Raw genomic sequence first — 18,986 nt, forward strand, 5'->3', positions numbered from 1 at the left:
TTGGGGTTAATGTTCACGGTTTAACATTTTTGAATTCTAACGTACTAACATTTTTACTTTTATTTTTTGTATTATTATAAGTAGTGATTAATAAAATAGTTTTTAACACTGAATTATGACTCAGTGTGTTTCTTTTGTTGCTGGTTCGTGACAGCTCCTAAAATAGAAGCTAATGAAAATCCTTGCACAGACTCATACTCAAGGTACACCCATCGAGGACATTGAATTACATCTAAATCTTGTGCCCAGAAAATTAAATATCTAATATTAATTGCCCAATAGTAAAATCTAAAGTTAGGCAAAGCCATACCACCAACCTTTTTTAATTTTTGTAAATATTTCTTACTTAACCTTGGATTTTTATTCTGCTATATATATGAAAGAATTTTAGAATCAATAGTATCGAGAAAGGATTTCGAGATGAAACTTGGAACCGCCTGAAATAAATACAAAAATTTTGGTAAAATATTCATCTTAACCTCATTAATTCGACCAATCAATGATAGAGACAATGGGGATCATTTAGTAAACAATTGTTTAACATGCTCGACTAAAGGTAAGAAGTTAACTTTGAATAAGTCCTTGAGTTTCTTGGTAATTTTAACACCCAGATACGTAAAATAATCAGTCACTAATCTAAATGGTAATTGCCTGTAAATTGGGACTTGCATATTTAATGAGAAAAGTTCACTCTTATTAAGATTTAATCTATAACCAGAGAAAACACTAAACTGAGCGAGCAGTGATAATGCTGCAGGGATAGATTTCTCCGGGTTAGAGATATAGAGTAACAGGTCATCTGCATATAGTGATATCTTATGGGTCCCCTTTCCATTAGTGATACCCAATATGTTAGAAGAGTCCCAAAAGGCAATTGCCAAGGGTTCCAAGGCAATACCAAATAATAAAGGACTTAAAGGGCAGCCTGACTCCACTCTCATTGAAGCCCCAGATGCCCTGTTATTATCAACCCACGGTCTGAACCAGAAGCTGTGGGAAAATATCTAACAGATCATGCTCTAGCCTGTAGGTTCTTTATATGACTCTGTGTGTACTCCCCTTGAACCCTACATGAGTTTTCCCCAATGCTATCAATGACTAGAATATTTATTTCTTTTATCCACAGAATGCAAGCACAAAAAATCTAAGAGACATTTAACACTAACTGTTATCAAGGGAAATATTGCATTACTAACATCAGAGTGTCTAAGTTTAAATGATATTTTGTGAAGCATATTTATAATGGAAACCACCAAAAACTGCAATAACAATTGCTATGAAGGGTCAGTCCTGATTCCTTTTTATTTTTCACACTGAGGCCAAACGCACACACGCAACTGTTCATGGACACCCTCTGCACTTCCAAAAACATAGCATAAAATTGAAATCTGCCATTTTAAGTTTTCTTCAAATTGCTTTGAAAGCAATTCACATTTGGCAACATTTACTGGTGCTGATGCAAGATGGGTGTGACGCTCACTGCATGTGCTTTGATCACAGGATTTCATTCAGCCATCAGCTTCACTGCTCTGGGCAACAGTATCAAAGCCTAGGCTCAGATCTCTGTGGATGCCAAGGCTTCTGGGACTGAATAAATGTGATCAAATTATCATGACATGACGTCAACCTTAAATGATTGCTCTGTCTTTCCCTCCACAGATGCTACCTGATCTGCCAAGTATTCCTAATGTTCTCCGTTTTACTTCCAGCATATGCAGCATTTTGCCTTTAATTTTGCCTTTTTATTATGGATTCTTTTTAAAATCCTCCTTGAAAAGGGTAATTACTGAGAACAAAAGAGCAACACCATGTGCAGCTGCTGCCTCATGGCTCCAGCGACCCAGGTTCAATTCTGACTTCCAGTGTGGTGCTTGCACATTCTTCCTGGGACAACGTGGGTTTCCTCCAGGTACTCTGGTTTCATCCCATGTTCCCAAGATATGAGGATTGACTCTAGCATGCAGATGAGTGGTAGAATCTGGGGGGAGTGAACGTGGGGAGAATAAAGTGGGATTAGTGTAAGAAGGTGCTTGATGATTCTGTCCACAGATTCAGTGGACAGAAGGGTCTGTTTCTGTGCTGCACGACTCCATATGTAAAATGTGAAGCACATATTTTTCACAGATGTTACTTGGAACTCTCTTCCTCAGAGGGCAGTGGAAGCAATGTCTTTGAATAGCAGTAGAAAGCCACTTCATATGCAATGTATTGTAAGGTTACCATGGGTAGATGGGAATGTGCAGTAGTGATCTCACTCAGACCATCCAGGATCTTGTTGAAGGATTGACAATCTTGAAGAGCCAAGTGGTCAACTCCTGCCACTAATTCACATGTTTGTATGATTCAGTTAGTCCAACAACAAATTGCATCTGTTTACATATCGAGAAAACGTTTTACCACAGTAAACTGTAACTTCAGGAATTCTATTATAAACATTTATGCATAGATTTTCAATAAAAAGTATGACTCAAAATGATGTTATTGCTTTGTGGACAGCAACTGTGACACCACATGCATCAAACCTGTGATTTTCCATTCATTATAACTAATGGACAGAAAAATTACAGTCTCATGGTATGCAGTTTGCAATATGCACTCCCACAGCAGCCAGCACCTAGGGCTGGAATATTTACTCCTCTGCAATTCTGCCAACTCTAATGACAAATTCTTTTGTGTAAACAAGATAAAATGACTTCATGAAATACTTAACGCGACGCTATTACAGCACCAGCGATCGGGGTTCGATTCCCGTCGCTGGCTGTAAGGAGTTTGTACATTCTCCCGTGTCTGCATGGGTTTCCTCCGGGTCCTCCGGTTTCCTCCCACATTGCAAAGACGTACGGGTAGGTTAATTTGGGTTTAAAATGGGCGGCATGGAGTCGTTGGGCCGGAAGGGCCTGTTACCACGCTGTAAATAAATTTTAATTTAATTTAACAATGTAATTGTTTATAGTTTCTAAACTTCATCACACTGCACTTCCTCAAGCATCAAAGCAATGTTTCACACAAAAAAAACAGTAAAAACAGGTAAGTTATTAGAAAGGGAAACCATTCTCAGTAAACTATTTCTGATTTCTTTTCCAACCCTGAGGGAGGAAACCATGTCACCAATGTGGCTTCTCAAAAGCACCGTCTGGAAGCATAGTTCAGACTTGGTTTTGTGTTGGACCTCCGGGTGAAACAAAGTTACTCTTAACCCTTTGTAAGAACAGGAGGCATAAATTAATGCTGATGCATTGATCGCATGCTGAGATTGTGGATGTTGATCTTAAAAATTATGATTCTTTTGGTGCATGTCACGTTGATGCACAGAGATGCCTGGTGGTGTGCTGTGGTATCCGACCTGATCTAGATATGCAAGTGCCACTTCTGTGAATCCTGCTGGTGAACCTGTGAATGGAGTTGGCCACTCACATTGAACTCAGCCTTTGCAACAAATAGGAGGCCTACACCAGCTGAGTAGTTCACAACTCGTGGCATCTGGTGCTGGGAAACATCTGTGCCCTTTAAGATAAGAACATACTAAACCGTCTCTGTGACTCTTCCTCAGAACTCTCCAACTCCTATCTGCAAGTGATCACAAGCCCGGCCACCAGCGGATATCAAACTTAATCACAACCCCTACTATTCCATCCCTGATGCCACCACGTGAACCTGGAGAACCTGCTCCCACAAACTACCTGGCACGTTCCTCCTCCCAAATGCTCCTCCCCTCCGTCCCCAGAGTCTTTCTCCCTCACACAATCCCTGTAAATCAGACGTGTAATTGACCTATTTTCAAGCAACCATCAATGTATAAATTGGCCAGCAAGTCCAGTGATAAGAAAAATAATGGAGCAGGAAGAGGAAAGGCCTTTGACTCATTCAGCATGCAAGGCCTATCCTATTGCACAAGATGCCTTGGGTCCTGTATGCAATAGAATTTTGAGTGGCAGACCATCACACGACACATGGTTGACCTGCTACACAGTGCACATTTAACTTACTTCTCCCATGGGCGAATTTCTCAGCCCTTATTCTCAAGCACCACAGGTGTGGCACAAATTCCTCTCCATCTACTATGGAGTAAAAACATAACCAAAGCCCACACTTTTGAGAAAAGCTGAAGCTTTGAGGTAAAGCTTCAATAAAGGTTTTAAAATTTAACCCAAAAATGGTGAGAATGTGGAACAAATTACCCCAAAGAAGAATGGAAGCAAGAGGCACCGATGTAGTTGAGGAGATTACTCATATCAAGAAGACAGGAATAGAAGTTTACTCTTCTGAGACTAGATGAAGGGGTGTGTGTGTGTGTGTGTGTGTGTGCGTGCGTGCGTGCGTGCGTGCGTGCGTGTGTGTGTGTGGCGGGGGAGGTTGAATGGGTTGGGAGGCATGAGGCACATGGAGCCTAAAGACTGGCATGAACCCATTGAGATGGCAGTCATTTGTGGAATGAGAGCAGTTTCATGGTAAACTGTGGTCCATTCTCAGGAAAATTCAGGCCATGATTTGGAGAAACTGACCTTGTGCAGTTCTACACTGACAACTGCCATACTTCCTGAGTGGAATCACCACATACTTGATCACATCTCTTCACGATACAGAGAAGATTAGCATGGCCTCTGTGCAAGAATGACACACAAATTCTTGAAGCATTCCATATTTTTGACAGGCATGGTAGTGTAGCAGTTAGTATAACGCTATTACAGCACGAGTGACCTGGGTTTAATTCCCGCTGCTGTCTTTAAGGAGTTTGTACGTTCTCCCCGTGTCTGCGTGGGTTTCCTCTGGGTGCTCCGGTTTCCTCCCACATTCCAAAGACATATGGGTTATGAAGTTGTGGGCATGCTATGTTGGCGCTGGAAGCATGCCGACACTTGAGGGCTGCCCTAGAACACTCTATGCAAAAAGGTGCATTTCACTGTGTGTTTCGATGTACATGTGACTAACAAAGATATATCTTATCTTTATCAATTACTCTTATGCTACACCAGTGCCTTTATCTAACAACACCTCAATTTTAAAATTGTATTCTTCCTTTCAACTCCATAGTTTTGACTCTCACCATTTCTAACCTCCGAAAATATTTGTGCTCCTCTAATTCTCGCCTTTTGATCATCCCTCAGCCGAAGTATTTTACCACTGGTGGCTGTGCCTTCAGCTGCCAAAGTTCTTAGCACTAGAATTCCCAAAACCTGTCACTTTACCTCTCTCCTGTTTTAAGATGCTCCTTAAAGCCTATTTCTTTGACCAAGCTAATATCTCTTAATGTGGTCTGGTATTAATAATTTTTGTTTGACTGTTTTGCTGAGAATTGCCCTGGGCCTTTTTTATTGAATGTAAGTTACTTTTATTGGTAGGAAACCAGAAGCAGGCTTGTTAAATTTGCAGACAATACTGGAGAAAGCAGTGGTGATGGACAACACTCATGTCTTGAGAAATAAAGGACCGCAGATGCTGGAATCTAGATGAAAAACACGGTGATGCTGGAGGAACTCAGCAGGCCAGGCAGCATCCGTGGAGAAAAGCAGGCGGTCAAAGTTTCGGGTCAGGACCCTTCTTCGGGACTCTTGGCTTGCTGTTTGTACAGCTGAGAAGATAAACATGGTATTGATATATGTCAAATGTCTGAAAAAAAATCACTTAGATATGCAATGGAAAGGAACAAGATTCATTCCTGAGTTTCAGAAAAGAACTGAGGAGTGACAACAGATTTTCTACACTTTCAATTAGTTAAAATGCAGAAACATTTTAAAAGAGAAAAAATGTGTATTTGGTGTGACAGTGAAAAGTGACAATAGAATGTAAATTAAAGTGTAAATAGAATGACTTTTGAAGAAAGATTAACAAAGTCAAAATGCTATGTGGCTAGTTCAGGGGGAGCCTGACCCAGACTCATAAACTGGTAAATTGCATTCATATGGGTAAATTCAGTATTACATTTCTGTCAGACCAATAGAACAAGACAAATTAATAACTAAAAAGGTAAATATGAACATTTTTGCTGGAAAAGGTTCCAAGGACAAAATCTACATTTCATCAGTCAGACGCTTGATACAAATCTGCTAGCACAGCTCATAATGGAATTGTGTGCCAAGCTGGTTCAGATGGCAGTTGAGAAATACGTTCTTGAAAACGTCAATTAGCTATTTCACACTCACAACTTCTTTGTATGGTTGAATGTAAATTACCAACCAGATCTGAGTTCCCAGGCTTTGAACAATGACCCACATCATATAAAAGTTGTTACTGACAGGTCCACGTCCTTCAGATGCCCATACCCTTCTTGGAAAATACCTTGAGTGACAAGTAAAGGCAGAGCACCCTACTCCTGCCAGGTTGTCCCTTGGGTGACTCTTAAGAAATACTGCGTCTGCTTCCATCCTTCCACAGTGGTCGGCAAACCCCTCCAGATTAGTCTCAGTCTAGCACAGGATGTTTGGTTATCAGGAGATGAGAGAATTATTATCTTTCCCAGTAAAGCATGTTAAAGCCACATTAAAGAAACAAATCCAAGAATCTTGACTCATTTGAAAATATTCATGCTCGGTTGCAGTTTTTCTTCAATAAAATAGCAATCGAGGAACCAAAGTGAATTGTTTAACCCTTTGAGCTAGTTTTACTGCTGCTTCTAGTAATTTTTCACCCCAGTCTCACTTATATTCTATAAAATTTGCCATCTCCACCAAACAAAGATCGAGGAATTTGAGTCTTGATGTTTAGGAAGAGCTGTAGCGACTCACCGCACCGGCATCGAACTGGCACCCAACTTCGTCGGAGGCCCCGATCCAAGATGGCGTGGGGCCCTCCTTCTTCTCCAGCGTTGGGCTGGGAAAGCCCGCACGCAGGAAGGTCAGGTGACCCGCGCGTGATGTCAGCGCGGGAACTGTAGTGCGGGAAGTTTTTGGTATTAAAGGCGCACCACGCCCCGGTCGGCATTCAACCTTCGATTTCGAAACCAGCCACTCTGTGTCTTAATTTCGTAGTGTGTAGCTAGCCGCTACAGAGCATTCCAGATTTTCAGTGTCCCCTTGTTTGTAGAAAATGCATCCCCATTTCACACTTAGCTCCAACTTTATGTCCTATTGTCCAGATTCCCCTAACAGAGGAAGCAGTCTTTCTGAATTTCTTTGAAGAAACTCCTTTTAAATACACCTCCTCAACAACCTAAACTTAAGAAAATATGAGCAACCTGTCATTTTAAGCCCTGGCAATATTCAAAGGAATCTCTACTGTATCCTTTCAAACGCAACACATCTTAGAGCAGATACAACATGCAGTTTCCTTTCTCTTCCTTTTACTTTCCTCTGTTTGGCTGGGCATTCACATTCAGAATCACATCTCTTGATCCTGAGGTCTATCTTGTGCCCCTCATCCACTTGATGAAAACGTGATCCTCTGTTCTTTAGTCCTCATGAAAAAAATGTTTTCCATGACCTACATTTAGCACTAGACCAACACTGACATCAGTAGGGTATCCTGACGCAGCAGTGCAGATGATATCCTTTGTTGTGTCTCTTCTGCATCAAGTTTCTCACAATATAGAACATAGAACAGTACAACACAGGAATGGACTCTTCACCCCATGATGCCTGTGCCTTCCATGATGCCAGTCCAAACTAATTCCATCTATACCAACTAATGGTCTATATCCCTCCATTCTCTGTCTGTTCATGACCCTGTCCAAATGCCACTTAAGCATTGCTATCATATCTGCTTCTGCCACTTCCCTTGGCAACACGATTCAGGTACCTCACACTCTCTGTGTAAAAAATCTTGCCTCATAAATCTCCGTTAAACTCCCCCCCCCCCAATTAAAGCTATGCCCTCTAGTATTTGACATTTCCACCTTGTGAAAAAGACTCTGATTATCCAACTTATCTATGCCTCTCATAATTTTACAGCCCCAGAAGATACAGAGAAATCAATCCACATTTGTCTAACCTCTCCTTACAGCTAATAATCCAGGTAACATCCTGGTGAACATTTTCTGCACCGTCTCCAAAGCCTTCACATCCATCCTGTAATGTGGTGACCAGAACTGCACACAATGCTCAAGTGTGGCTTAACCAAAGTTTTATTCATCTGCAAAGTGACTTTCCAACTTTTATATTCAATGCCCCTAACGTTGCAGGCAAGCATGCTGTACACCTTCTTTACCACCTTATCCACTTGTGGCCACTTTCAGGGAGCTATGGACCTGCACCCCAAGATCCCTCTGTATATCAATGCTCCTCAGGGTCCTGCCATTTACTTTTTTACATTTGAGCTCCCAAATAGCATCACCTCACACTTGTCCAGATTAAACTCCATCTGCCATTTCTCTGCACAAATTTCCAACTGGTCTATATCCTGCTGAATCCTTTAACAACCTTCCTCACTATCCACAATTCTGCCAATTTTTGTCATTGAATATGATTGAAATGAGAACCTCACTGCCATTGAATGTTAAAATTTCCCACCGCCATACATGTGACTTTCTGTTCCTCTTTGTCTCTGAACAGATGAGATTGAAATATTGTGCAAAGCAATTAAACAGTAGCTAAGAGGGAGGGAAAATTTGAGTGCAACAAAGAAAAATTCTTTAAGCAAAGGTTTTCTTCATCAGTGTTTTCCATAAAATTCTAGTCTCCCTGGACTGAATACTTTGTTTCACTCGCCATGATGCATGGATATTATTACAGTAATAAGCCTACATAAAAATCAGAGTAATATTAGTCGGACATTACATGAGCTGTCAGACAGATACTGTGGACCTGGTCAGTAACATTGTGAGTATCTTAGAGCAGCTTCAGACTAATTTACATACCTAGGATGAACACCCAGAAACACCAGCAGTTGATTGATCTCTCCATGCCAGATGGTATCTGCATGGTTATCATATTCTAGATTCAGACAGAAAATTAGCATAACTCTGCTTGCAATGAGTTATGTAATGACTTAAATAAAGCACAATCCAATAAGCTTGAGAAGGGGAGATGAGGGTCTGAAGCAGTGGGAATACAGAGATTAATATGGACTAATTGCCCTATGTACTGGTTCAGATGTTGACAGGGAGTGGATCTATACAGGGCCCAAAAGCTAGTGTAATAGGATCCCTTGTCAGCAGGGAACCATCTGGAGGAGGTCGCAGCCCAGCCAGAGGTAAGCTGATTGCAGCCGAGGTAATGGGGATGTGGAGGTGGAATGAATCTCCATAATGTTGAAAGCTTTAGGGGTCCGTCTGGGAAGGAATCCTATCCCTGATCTGGGGGTCAGCTGGAAATCTGACATAAAGAAACAGTAGATGCTGGAAAGACTCAGCTGGTCAGGCAGCATCTGTGGAAAGAGAAACAGGTTTAATGTTTCAGGTCAAAGACTGGGAAAAAGAGAAAAGCAAGTTAGTTTTACTGTGCAGAGAAACAAGTCTTACAACAAGGGAGGATGCGGAACAAGCCCCTTTAACCCTCATTTATTCATTTTTCTGGATCCAGTCATTGCTGGAAAGGTCAGCATTTATTGCTCATCCCTATTCTTTTCCCCTAATAAGGTGATGGTAAACCTGCCACAAGTGAGTGGCTTGGTTATTTCAGAGGACACTTAAGAGTCAGCTGCTTGGGATGGGTCTGGTGTCACACGTAACCAGAACAGGTAAGGATGTTCATGAACCAGATGGGGGTTTGTGGTCATTGTGAAGACTGGTTGTTGTTGTTCTGGATTGTTAATTTAAGTTTTACAATTGCCCGTGGTAGAATTTGAACTCTGGTCTCTGGATCGTTAGTCCAGGCCCCTAAATTACTAGTTTAGTTGCTAGCTGAAATCCAACCCACCTGGGTTAAACCAGGAAGCGGGCAAGTTGGAATTGTGTTTGATTTTTTTAAATTTTAGTTATTGCTTAGGCCCCAATTCATCAGTCTTTTTGCATTAAATTATCCCCATTATAAGTTACCGACTTGCCGAGTATCCTATGGCTGAAAGGAGGAGAGCACATGATATAAAAATGGTCTCATCCATGTGGAACTTACCTCTGGAAGACATACTTAAATAAACATATATAACTTGAAAAACTAAAGAAAATACATAGTATGGACATATGGATTTGATGTCTCCATTGATTGGAATGCTGAGCTCACACGTACAAGGCGTTGGACTCCCCCTATTAGGAATGCCTGGTATGTTACCAGCATCAAATTTGGATCAGCAGTGCCATTCATTGAGGACTCTTTGACCTTCAAAGTGTCTTCCACAGCTTCTGTGTACATTAGTGGAAGGCACTGTAGTGGACACCATATTAGTCAGGGTGGGTTCACGCTGCAGCTCATGAGATCAATCAGTGTACAATGCTGATGATGCTAAAGCTGCCATGTTGTATCTAAGAACTCCAGCCAATGGTCTCCATGAACATTGCATGGCTGATCACACACTAAGCAGCAAGCACAGTGCTACTTAAACAGACAGTCAGCCTCCTTCAAGTTTTCCTGTTTGTTGATTTCTTCTGTCTGTTGCTATGGGTTTACAGCAGGTTTTGTGCTTTCAAGTTACAACGACCTACAGGGAATGATGTAGCACGTGCTGTAGGCATTTTGCAGACTTCAAGGCTTCCACCCAGTTGAGTTTGGATACATCAGTGGACATTGCCTCACAGCACAGAATGGCAGGGGTATAGGTAGTGATGACACAGAGCAGGGGAGGCAGTAGTTAGAGGGAGAAGGAGGGGTGTGTATACAGTTCTCAACAGAAGGCTCTATCTTCCCTCTGTGAACCTCAGTGAAGAAAGAAAGAGGAAACATCAACAGTTCAATAAAAGATCGGCACTGAAATCTGCCACTAGTTGCAGCCAAAGATGCTGTTCTAGAGAAAGCCAAGGGTCATATTGTCATTAGCTATGAAGATGAGAACAACAAATCCAAGGAGGACTTTGACCTTGACAAAATCCTGTTCCACATCCCAAAGGCAGACAAACTAACTCCTGAATGACTTCAACCAAGTGGGAAGGCACCAAAGCCATAGGCAAGGTGTGATCAGCGAGAAAGAAGTAGGGAAACCTAACTCCAACAGGGTTCTTCTCTTGAAAAAGTGCCTGGAGCTGAGTCTCAGTCTCATCTGGTGCTTATCTCTCCGTTTTGTCAGAGAGATAAGCACCAGATGTCATGACAACACCCCAGGTCCAAGCACTGGCACCTGTTAGATTATATCGTTGTCTGAACAGGAGGCTCCAAAGTTGTCCACATCAGCTGTTATCTATTCCATTATCTCCATCAATCTGGCCCCAAAACATCAGCATCAATAGAAATTCTGCTCCAAGAAGATCAATGTCAAAGCTCTCAAGGACCCCACTAAGTTGGCTCTTCTCAGACAGCACCTCACAGACAACCTGCCAACTCCCAGCCTGCATGAGCCTCAAGTTGCCGACAGCTCATGGTCTGCCCTGGAGTCTGTCAAAACTGGCATTAGTGAGGAGATTCTTGACCTCTCTGACAAGAACAATTGGGACTGTTTTGATGAAAATGATCAGGAGACCAGAATTAACCACAGACAGAAGGGTCTTCCTAGATTAGAGATTCCACCATTCCTCAAGGGAAAAGAAACAGCTTTACAGGCATCTGAAGACAGAGGTCCAGCACAAAACCCATGACCTATAGAAAAAATGGTGGATGGAGAGAGCACAGGTGGCTCAGCAACTCATTGATAGCCATAACTTGCACCAGAGCATCAAGACCGTAAAAGCCATTAATGTCCCAAACAAACAAGGCCCTATCCTAATAAGAGCCAGTAATAGGATAAACTTATCAAGGACAGAAAGGCAGTCAACATGCATTGTAAGGAACACTTTGAAGACTTCCTCAACTGTGACTCTATCCTTGATGTGAGTATACTTGACCCCATTCACACATTCCCCCCATGTCTCCTACATATCATTTTAAAACTGTGTTTCTGGGCCCAAGAATTACCTGCCATTGGTCACAGTTTCTTTCTAATTACACTATATAAAAATGTTATAAACCTGGCTACCTCCAGCAACTCCTTTTAAACTTGTTTGCTCCAAGGAGAAGCGCATCAACTTCCCTTGCCCAAAACCTCTGGAGTTCACTCATTCTTTTATGTGTGATCCTTCATTTTTCCCGATGTCAGATTTACTTGTGATGTGACTGCTGGGACCTGCTCCATCCACTTTAAGAGGTGCAGGCTCTCTTTAAGCAGTACAGGTTAAACCCATGCTAACTACCGACAAAACTGATGATAAGCCACAGTCATAGGATGGGAAGGTAACACAAAGTTATCTGCAGTCCATTCACTGACTGGAAGTTAAACACATATAATGATTCCTGCACCTCATTTTGAATATTATCATATTTAGTATCCGATATATTTAAGGATCATTATAAGAAGCATCCATGTTAAAACAAAGCTATAAGCACTTAATAACATTTCAAGAATCTTAAGAACATTTAATCATAAATATATGCCTCCATTAACAAGATGGATGAAAAACTGGTGGAATCTTGTATTACAGAAATATTCAGCCTACAAAGTCCTTCACCCATTTGCCACCAGAATATTTTTGTGAGCAAATTACTCACTATTGTTACAGATAACACATAAAAGAAAGGATGCAGGGAACCATGGTTCAGTTGAGAAAATCTTATGCTTGACCAAATAGCAATGGAGGTAGTGGTTTGACCTCAATGGAAATGCTTTATGACATTTGGAACAAGCTCAACTACCTGTAATCTCATTTCCAAAGCAACAGAAGTAACACCACAGTTAAAGTACTTGCTCCTCCAAGCATTCAGAAGGGATTAGCTGAGCAGAACACATTTTATGTCGAATTGAATGCAGGAGCTGATGTTTAACTGCTGAAAAATCATTGATTTTCTTAAAACCTGAGGGAACTGGTACACTTGGAAGATTATTACCACAGAGATTTCGATAAAAGCAGCAAAATACCATCATTCTATCAATAACTGATGCAGAAAAGAATTCTATTCCATGTATGTACAGATCTTATGTTATGTAAACGAGTGTAGGCTCTGATGAAATTAAAAATGTAAAGAATTCAGATACAGAACAGAGACTATTTGGCAGTTTCATTCTAGTTGTGTTTTCTAATAAACATAACCATATTGTATAAATTGTAATGTAAAACTTATAATTTAAAAAGAACAGTCAAATCAGTAGTGGATAGAATCACTGTTTTAGCCTAGGAATTTAAGTTCCCCTTATACTGAGCTCTCCAATGTTGCTTGTGGCACCAACTCCAAGTCAGTTGAATCACAAGAAAAAATTGGGAACTGGCAGAAAAAAAGCGTTAAAAATCTGTTGGAGTGGTTTTTGCACTGTTCCATGTGTAAAATGTTTACCCGTGTGGTTCCTAAGGTCACAGCTGAAATGTCATTACCACGATGAGGCATGGAAAGGCAGACGTGGCCTGAAGGAAACTCCTTCAATGTCGACATTGAATAGCTGCACAGAAGGCTACATTGGAAACCTGGGGGGAAAGGAGAACCTGTCTTCAGAGTGTCTGCCCACATCCCCCTCACTACAGTTGTCTGAACAGATCAGTTCCAGTGCAGCCATTGGCTTTACACTACAGCAAGGCACAGACTCAACATACTGGCTGCAATGCAGTGAATTATGTAGAATGACTGCCATAAGTTCTGGGACACACAGCAATACTTCAAGAAACAAGGTGTTGAATAAAAATCAAGGCTAACACATCCAGAGAGTATGGTATCCATGGAACAGTGGGGTCATATTTATTCATATCTCCTTGCCAATATGTTGCAAGGTCATAGGTTGCATCCTTAACATTGTAGTTTTAATGGTAAACATGTAAATGGATGCTGCACACTGGCTGATGTCATTAGATGGGCATTCAATGATGTCACAGGATATGTGATCATGTTAAAAAAATGCCAGATGTGAGATATACAGACAAAATCACACGTAAATGAATCCAAATTCTAAGCAATTCCTTCTAACACCTTTCAGCTAACCAAGGATTGTGAAGGCACTTTTCACACAGCATTTTCTTAATCATTGGACCTAATTTTCTGAACAGTTCTTCAAGACCAAGGATGCTGTTTGAAATCCTTGCCAATTCTTTCTCTGTCAAAGGTGTCTTTACCAAATCACTGGTTTTAGTTTATAAATTGTGTAACGCCGTGGGTAGCTGAACGTTGATCCCAAAAACATAATGGCTCCATTTGTATGCCTCAATAAAATTAATGTTTAAAATATTGACTGAACTCTAAAAGGACCAAAGAAACAGTTTGTCAAAAATGCTAATAATGAGATGAAAAAAAAGCAAACAAAAATTGACAATGATGGAATAGCAGTGGGAAATATTTAAAATGGAGACTAACAGAGCTAAAGAGAAGCATATTCTGCTAAAAATAAGAACAATTTAGCAATAATTCAACATTTTGGGAGCAGGGATAAAATTTGAAACTGAAGGAAAAGATATGTGCACCGAAGTTCATAATCAGCAGAAGGCATCAGTAGAGAATGCAACAAGATTCAGAAAGAAGTAAAAAAAAACTGGGGAGGGAAAGAGAAATGAGAAAATTAAATATCATGAAAAATAAGAAATTGTACAATTTCCAATAATAAAAAAAATGATAAGGATAGGGCCAATAAAGGATGAGAAATGTAACAGATAATAATTGTGAAAAGGATAAACAGTTATTTTGCCTCACTATTTACTGGAAAGGTGAACAAGGTGGGCAAGAGATTTTAAGCGGACAGCAGAAGTGATATAATGGTACTTCAGGTTGAAAGCTGGAAGGGAATGAATGGAAGTAAATGAAAAACTAAACAAACCAAGGGTAAAATCTTCATCCATGAATATTAAAGGAAGTTAGGGAAGACATAGAGAGAAATGATTATTTCTATATTAAAGTTAATTAGAAAAGGGAATAGAGGCACAGGACTGGCAGGAAGATAACATAATTCCTGTATTTAAAAAGGAGTAATTAACAATGTCTGGGACAGGAAAACTAATGAAATCCTTATTCAAAGATGAATAAAAAAGTGACTAGCAATAAAAGTATGATAAAGCAACAAGTTCATGGCTGGCCATCTTCTTAATTCTTTGAAGAGCAAATTGAGCAGCTGAGGATAATGTAAGAGAGATTTCCAGAAGGCTTTCCACAAAGTCAACTCATGACTAAAGTTACACGGGGATAGATAATAGAGTCGGGAGTTAATGGTTAAAAATCCAAAGCAGAGCAAAGGTGAAACAGACAAGCCAAAGGCGGGAAGTGCTGTTCCACAGGATTCAGTGCTGCCATTTGTATTATCCATGATTCATAAGGTGACTTGGATTTGCAACTAGATATATAATTTCAGAATTTGCAGATAACATTGATACAGAGGGTATATGTAGTTCAAAAGAAGAATTTGACCAAGTACAGAAAAATGTTAATAAATTTACAGAATGGCTATGTGATCAACAAATGAAGTTGAATATGGGTAAAGGTGAGGTGGTGCAATTTGATCAGGTTACTAAAGAGGCCACATACTATTTAGATAATAAACAGTGAGCATGAAGGAGAGAGGGAAGCCAGGAGCTTCAAGAGGACAGATTTTCAAAAATATGCTAAAAACAGTGATTTAGATTAATAAGGACATTTAAAGAAATGAACCAGGTTCTGGAGTTCACTTCTAGAAGAGAAGTGAAAAAAGCACTACATTAAACTTCCTTGACATTTTGACAAGACAATTGGAGTACTGTACGCAGTTCTAGTCTCTGCATTAAAGAAACTGGGCGTTCACAAGGACATTAATAGAACTGGGAGGATATTTATCAATGGTCTAAAACTAAAGGTTATACATATCAGACATTTTTTTTTCAAATCCCACAAGGAATTAAAGAGAAAACTCTGTCAAAAATGGTAAGAATATGGAATCTACTTCCACAATTAGTTAAACATTTGAGGCAGAAGGGAACTGAATCCACTGACAGGATTAGATGAAGAGTGCTGGAAAGAAAATCACATAGAGCATAATGGCCAGCATTGATCATTGGGCTAAATGCCTGATTCAGTGTAACTACAATGAGATGCATTTTAGAAAAACTGCAATTATCATCATGTCCAATTATTGTTATTATGTAATGACTTCTTGTAAGTTTTAGCTGTTGATAATTTTGTAATTTTTCCCAGTTTTCAGCTCTATTTTTTGTGGCAAATTATCACTCAGAAATGAACACAACACCATTGTTAAAAGTTAGTGATGTACACAGATTATTTGCTCATTTATATTTATCAATGCTATCTATTTGGATTCAGGACAAGTCTTTCCCCTCAAGAATCCAACACCATCATATGCACCTTGAATGGATATACTGCAATGAATTGCAGTCCAAGCAGTTCTAAAGTGTTTTAATTGGAAATAATTCAAATGTTAACCTATGATTCAACAAGAGCTCCATAATATTCTAATTCCTGAATATTTTACAGTTTCTTTCCCTATTAAACTGGTCAAAATTTTGCTTACACATGTCCACCTCAATAACTAGGATGACCTTTAAATTTACCATCCCACCTAGTACATTAAGCTTTGAGATCAAACAAATATTTGGCCATAAGGTCAGGGCAACAAAGAGGCACAGCTAATCAAGCTGCTGCCTCCTAGCTCCAACTACCTGTGTTTAATCTTGATCTCTGCTGTCTGTGCCAAGCTTGCATGTTTTTTCTGTGACTCTGTAGGCTTCCCCGAATGCCTGAGGTTAATCCCATGACACAAAGACGTGCAGATTGGTAGGTTAATTGGCCTCTATAAATTGCCATCTTTGTAGATCCCATAAAATACTTGTTCCCAAATATTTCAACATCATGTTGAATGTTTACTGATAAATATCTAACATGGTCCCAAAATTTTGAACATACTGCGAAGATGCTAAATGAATAATGACATCCTTCCTTGAGCTGAATTAATTTCCTCATTTTCTTGCTTTGTTTCCATCAATGGTTGCCTTGGAACCAAACAAAATGACTATGCATTCCATGGCCTTGCAAAGTAATTTGAAGTAGTTCTGCTGCCAGAAAGCTACAAGCTCCATTGGTCACCAGTTATTTATTTCATTAGACTGTATTCAAAAACAGCACCATTAGTGAGTAAAGGAGATACATATTCCTGCATTTTATGCATTGCTGAAATCCTTTTGAGATGTAGCCTTTACATATTACCCCTTCAGGAATATTACCTTGGAAGATGTAACCAGTAGAGTAGATGGGGAGAATCAGTGGATGTGGTGTATTTGGACTTTTAGAAGGTTTTCAACAAGGTCCCACACAGGACATTAGTGTGTAAAATTGAAGTACATAGGAGTGGGGATAAAGTACTGTGGTCTACATGGATTTTAGTAAGGCATTTGACAAGGTTCCACATGGTAGGCTTCTTCAGAAGGTCAGAGGGCATGGGATCCAGGGACGCTTGGCCGTGTGGATTCAGAATTGGCTTGCCTGTAGAAAGCAAAGGGTTGTGGTGGAGGGAGTGCATTCAGATTGGAGGGCTGTGACTAGTGGTGTCCCACAAGGATTGGTTCTGGGACCTCTACTTTTCATGATTTTTATTAATGACTTGTATGTGGGGGTGGAAGGGTGGGTTAGCAAGTTTGCAGATGACACAAAGGCTGGTGGTGTTGTGGATGGTGTGGAGAACTGTCGAAGCTTGCAGAGGGATATTGATAGGATGCAGAGCTGGGCTGACAAGTGGCAGATGGAGTTCAATCCGGAGAAGTGTGAGGTGGTACACTTTGGAAGGACAAACTCCAAGGCAGAGTACAAGGTTAATGGCAGGATTCTGGGTAGTGTGGAGGAGCAGAGGGATCTAGGGGTTCATATCCACAGATCACTGAAAGTTGCCTCACAGGTGGATAGGCTAGTTAAGAAAGCTTATGGGATGTTAGCTTTCATAAGTCATGGGATCGAGTTTAAGAGCCACAAGGTAATGATGCAGCTCTATAAAACTCTGGTTAGACCACACTTGGAGTACTGTGTCCAGTTCTGGTCGCCTCATTATAGGAAGGATGTGGAAGCGTTGGAAAGGGTGCAGAGGAGATTTACCAGAATGCTGCTTGGATTGGAGAGTATGGATTATGAGGAGAGACTAAGGGAGCTAGGGCTTTACTCATTGGAGAGAAGGAGGATGAGAGGAGACATGATAGAGGTATACAAAATATTAAGAGGAGTAGATAGAGTAGACAGCCAGCTCCTCTTTCCCAGGGCACCAATGCTCAACACAAGAGGGCATGGCTTTAAAGTAATGGGTGAAAAGTTCAAGGGAGATATCAGAGGGAGGTTTTTCACCCAGAGTGTGGTTTGTGCATGGAATGCGCTGCCTGGGGTAGTGGTGGAGGCAGATACGTTGGTCAAGTTCAAGAGATTGTTAGATAAGCATGTGGAGGAATTTAAAATAGGGGGATATGTGGGAGGAAGGGGTTAGATAGTCTTAGGCATGGTTTAAATGTCGGCACAATATGGTGGGCCGAAGGGCCTGTATTGTACTGTATTGTTCTTTGGTTCTCTGGTACTGTTGTGGTAAGAGAGCTGACTGACAGAGAGGAAGCAAGGAGTCAGAATAAACAGGCCCTTTTCTGAGTGGCAGGCAGTGACTGGTGAGGTACCGTAGGTTTCAATGCTAGACCCCAGCTATTCGCAATGTAATGATTTAGATGAGGGAATTAAATGTAATATTTCCAGGTTTGGGGATTTCAAGAACTGGAAGGAAGGTTGGGCTATGGAGAGAATGCAGACACTCCAGTGCGATCTGGACAAATTAAGGGAGTTGGCCAATGCATGGCAAATATGGCATAAAATGGGTAATTGTGAAATTTTCCACTTTGGTGGCAAAAATGGGAAGACATATTACTTATCTGAAAGGCAAGGGATTAGGAAAGAGGTAGGTACAATGAGGTGTGGGTTGAGGAAAGTTAACATGCAAGTGCAGCTAGCGGTTAAGAAGGCAGATCTGTGTTGATCTATGTTGGCCTTCATAGCATGAGGAATCGAGTACAGGAGCAG

At 40.6% G+C, this 18,986-nt stretch overlaps 1 protein-coding gene and 1 non-coding gene across 2 annotated transcripts in view; one reads left to right on the plus strand and one right to left on the minus strand.

Annotated features, from left to right (window-relative positions):
• Positions 1-18,986, minus strand: part of tenm4 (teneurin transmembrane protein 4) — a 1,444,950-nt gene that overhangs the window by 1,271,632 nt on the left and 154,332 nt on the right.
• Positions 4,542-4,646, plus strand: LOC127576317 (U6 spliceosomal RNA). The gene has a single exon (XR_007957220.1). It is a non-coding gene; the product is annotated as a U6 spliceosomal RNA (small nuclear RNA).

This window comes from Pristis pectinata, chromosome 11 (genome assembly GCF_009764475.1).
Source record: "Pristis pectinata isolate sPriPec2 chromosome 11, sPriPec2.1.pri, whole genome shotgun sequence".
NCBI classification, from domain to species: Eukaryota; Metazoa; Chordata; class Chondrichthyes; order Rhinopristiformes; family Pristidae; genus Pristis; species Pristis pectinata.